This window comes from Pongo pygmaeus, chromosome 21 (assembly GCF_028885625.2).
Source record: "Pongo pygmaeus isolate AG05252 chromosome 21, NHGRI_mPonPyg2-v2.0_pri, whole genome shotgun sequence".
NCBI classification, from domain to species: Eukaryota; Metazoa; Chordata; class Mammalia; order Primates; family Hominidae; genus Pongo; species Pongo pygmaeus.
This window is the reverse complement of record NC_072394.2, coordinates 39,709,747-39,713,997: the sequence shown is the minus strand read 5'-3', so window position 1 is coordinate 39,713,997 and position 4,251 is coordinate 39,709,747. Positions and strand designations below refer to the sequence as shown.

Below are 4,251 nucleotides of genomic sequence, written 5' to 3'. Positions count from 1 at the left end.
GCACTGAGCAACCAACCGGCTCTGTTCCGCCCGTGTTGCCAGGTTTCTGGGTGAGGCACCGCTGGGTTTTGTCGACTTTTGTCCCTGTTCTGTGGGTTCGAACTGGACAAAGAGGTTTGGGGAAACGAAATAAAGAGCTTGTCAATTCTTTAAGCTTCTATATCACTCAGCTCGTTTCAGCAACATTTTTGTTTAATTAAAAAGAAAACAAAAGAAGTTACTTCTAGGGGCTGGGCACGGTGGCTCACGCCTGTGATCCCAGCACTTTGGGAGGCCGAGGCGGACGGATCACTTGAGGTCAGGAGTTCGAGACCAGCCTGGTCAACATGGTGAAACCCCGTCTCTACCAAAAATACAAAAATTAGCCGGGCGTGGTGGCGGGCGCCTGTAATCCCAGCTGCTTGGGAGGATGAGGCAAGAGAATCTCTTGATCCCGGGAGGCAGAAGTTGCAGTGAGCCGAGATCGGGCCACTGCACTCCAGCCTGGGCAACAGAATGAGACTCTGCATCAAAAAAAAAAAAAAAAAAGTTACTTATTCATCGCAGTGGGCTGTGTAGCTTGGCCCGTCTCGTAACAAATTCCTAAGAACTGCGCGAAACTAGATAGAATTTTGTCCTATGCAAAGCTAAGCCATCTCCCAGAGCAGAGCACAGTCACAACTGGTAGCTGGTGAGCTAAAACGGGTGTGTAGCTGTCCTGCAAAATGTTCATCCGGATGTGTTGTCACTATTTCAAAAGTGTTTCTCACATTCATTTCCTTAATTTTATGCCAGGTCCTGAGCTAGGAGCCTACGATGCAGAGAGGAGACAAACGGAAACACCTCTTGTAAGTCAGACAGAAGAAAATCATTATAATTCATTCAAAAAGCATTCACTGAGTGCCTACTCTATGCTTTGTCCTGGTAACTGAGGACACAGTGCTAAAGCAGACACATACAGTCTGCCCTTGTGGTGCTTACAGTCTGTTGGAGGGAGACAGACTAATTAAATGAATGTGTAATCATATAACAGGATAAGTTTTTTGAAGGCAAAGAGCAGTGTTCCATGATTAAGAAGGGGTGGGGGGCAAGTAATAGGAGAAAAAGAAACCTAGATCAGTGTGTGATAACCAGCCTCCGCCATAAACCCTGACGATTCTTGGCTCCTGGTATCCATAACCCTCTGTTGTCACCTCCCACCAAGAATAAGACTGACCTGTGTAACCCATAGGATATTGCAGAAATCTTGGAGCACGAGTTCCAAGATAAAGTCATAAAAGACATTGCAGCTTCCTCTTTGCTCTATCTTGATTGCTCATGGGGAATCCGTGTTGTGAGGACACTCAAGCAGTCCTATGGAGAGGCTCGCATGGGGAGTAACTGAGCTGCCTGCCAACAACCAGCTCCAACTTGCCAGCCATGTGTATGAGCCAAGTGGCTCCGGCAGTCCTAGTCAAGCTTTCAAATGACGGTGGCCTGGCCAAAATCTTCAATATAAACTCAAGAGCAACCTTGAGCCAGAAACACCTTGGAATGTCACTTGAATGCCTGCCTCACAGAAATTGTGAAATACTAAATGTTATTGTTTTAAGCTCCTAAGTTTTAGGATAATTGGTCATGCAGCCTAGATGACATACATAGAGGATCAAGGAACAGAGGTTAGATACCAGAGACTCAAAAAAAAAAAAAAAAAAAGAGAGAGAGAGAGACCTATCTTGCCCTAAAGGAATTCACTCTCTTGGAAGACAAATAATTCACTCAACATTCACTAATCCCATACTATGTGAGGTGGCATGGGGGACCCAAAATGCATAATTTATTCATTTAACAAATATTTATGGAGTTTCTACTCTGGATCATGCACTATGAAACTGGGAAGACAACGGTGAGTAGGTGGGACCCTACCCTGACTGTGCTTATAGACTAGGGGTCAATGTCTGTCACCCCCACTAATCAATCACACAGATAAATGTACACTTAAAAACCATGAGATGTGTTGGGAAGGAAGAAGAGGGAGCCATGAGAGACACAATAACGTGGGAGACACAATCAAAAGAGAGGTGATCAGGGAAGACGTCCATGAGGAGATCACATTTCTGGTAAGAAATGAAGAGTGGTGGCTCACGTCTATAATCCCAGCACTTTGGGAAGCTAAGGTGGACAGATTGCTTGAGCCCAGGAGTTTGAGATCAGCCTGGGTAACATGGCGAAACCCCATCTCTACAAAAAATACCCAAAGAATTAGCCAGGCATGGTGGTGTGCACCTGTAGTCTCAGCTACTTGGGAGGTTGAGGCAGGAGAATTGCTTGAACCTGGGAGGCGGAAATTGCAGTGAGCCGAGGTCGCACCACTGCATTCCAGCCTGGGCAACAAAGCAATACTCCATCTCAAAAAAAGAAATGAAGAATGAGGAAGACTTTGCCAGGCAAAGAGAAGGAGGAAAAAGCACGATGGGTGGTGGAAAGGCTGGGTAGTGAGAAACGGCTTGGAGCATAAGAATAGCTGAGGGGGTGACACTGAGGCCTGCAGGGTGTAGATGTTTAGGACAGGACTTACTACTTGCCCTGGAGAGACACACTGGGGGGTGTGAGTGAGGAGAGCGTTTTCTGGGTTGAATTGTGTCCCTCCAAAAAGCTGTGTTTGAGCCCTAACCCCCAGTACCTCACAATGGGATCTTATTTGGAGATAGGAGCTTTACAAAGGTAATCAAGTTAAAATGAGAGTGTTAGGGTAGTCCCTAATCCAGTATGACTGCTGTACTTATAAAAAGGGAAAATTTTGACAGGACGCGATGGCTCTTGCCTGTAGTCCCAGCACTTTGGGAGGCTGAGATGAGAGGATCGCTTGAGCTCAGGAGTTGGAGGCTGAAGTGAGTTATGCTCGCACCTCTGCACTCCAGCCTGGGTGATGGAACAAGACCCTGTCTCTAAAAAAGGAAAGAATTTATTTTAAATGAAGGGGAACATGGACACAGATGCACACATAGAACGTCATGTGAAGATGAAGGCAGATATCAGGACGATGCCTCTACAGCCAAGGAACACCACAGATTGCCAGCAGGCCACCAGAACCTAGGCAAGAGGCATGGGACAGGCTCCTCACAGCCCTCAGAAGGTGCCACCAACACTTTGATTTCAGATTCCTAGCCCCTAGAACTGGGAAGAAGTAAATATCTGTTGTTTAAACCACTCAGTTTGTGGTCCTTTGTTAGAGCAGCCCCAGCATACTAATCCAGGTGTGCAGGTGCTTTGAAACCTGTTACTCTCTGTATCCAAATGTAAAAGATCGCCCGAGTGACTGCTGCAGGCACAATGACAGGCACAGCTACTTGCTCACTCTCTAGAAGCTCTTAGAGGCTCCAGCTGAGTTTTGCCGTCTCTGTGCCCTGCGTGGCTCCATGAGCACCACAGCGCGGATGAGAGCTTTATGGCAGGCTTATTTCTATGCCTAATATCTATGCAAGTCACAGTGATTGCACAATGAAGAAGAAAAAGCCAAAAAAGCCATAGCCTCTTCTCTGAAAAATATTTTCTTAGAGTCACACTTGACTGAGTGAGCCAGTTTTATATTAATTGTAGCTGCTGTTTATTGCATATTCATATGTGTAAAGGTGCCAAGCACTTTACACATATCAAGATTCTCCCCCAGCACCCTATAAAGTAGGCATTACAGGTGAAGAAACCTAAGGCTGGAAAAGTTAAGCAGCTTCCCTAAGGTCTCGCAGAGTCTGCGTGCATAACCTTTGCACTACCGAGCCGACCTGTGCTTGTCAGATGAGTACACACATGAAAGCTCTAGGAAGAGGGGGAGGATCAGCAGGGACTGAAGTATCTAGGAAGGCCTCGTGAGGGAGGCAGCTCGATGTGGGTCCAGAATGATGGGCTGGATTTGGATGTGGAAAAGGGAAAGTAGAGGTACGAGATTTGCTTTTCCACCTTCAAGCCATTGCCTTTGTCGGTCTCTCTGTCTAGAATGCTGTCTTCTGGCTCTCCACAAGACAGGTTCATTCTCTTTCCTTAGGGCTCAGCCCCAATACCACCCATCCTCCCTCCCTCCCTGCCTCCCTTCCTCCCTTCCTTCCTTCTCTCTCTTTTTTTTTTTTTGTTTTTTGTTTTTTTGAGACAAGGTCTCATTCTGTCTCCCAGCTCACTGCAAACTTCACCTCCCCAGCTCAAGCAATCCTTCCACCTCAGCCTCCTGAGTAGCTGGCACCACAGGCATGTGCCACCACACCCAGCTAATTTTCATATTTTTGGTAGAGATGGGGTTTT

General features: G+C 46.6%; 1 protein-coding gene across 5 annotated transcripts in view; it reads left to right on the top strand.

The window, feature by feature from the left end:
- The first annotated feature begins 22 nt into the window (after window positions 1-22).
- Window positions 23-4,251, top strand: part of GHRH (growth hormone releasing hormone) — a 38,427-nt gene continuing 34,198 nt past the window's right edge. For 4 of the 5 annotated variants that reach the window (XR_010125205.1, XM_063659439.1, XM_063659440.1 and 1 more), the window contains exons 1-2: window positions 24-50; window positions 775-827. The gene's annotated coding sequence lies outside the window, so the exon portion shown is untranslated. Of the gene's footprint in view, window positions 51-774; window positions 828-4,251 lie in introns of all 5 variants that reach the window. The other variant, XR_008496151.2, reaches the window with a different exon arrangement.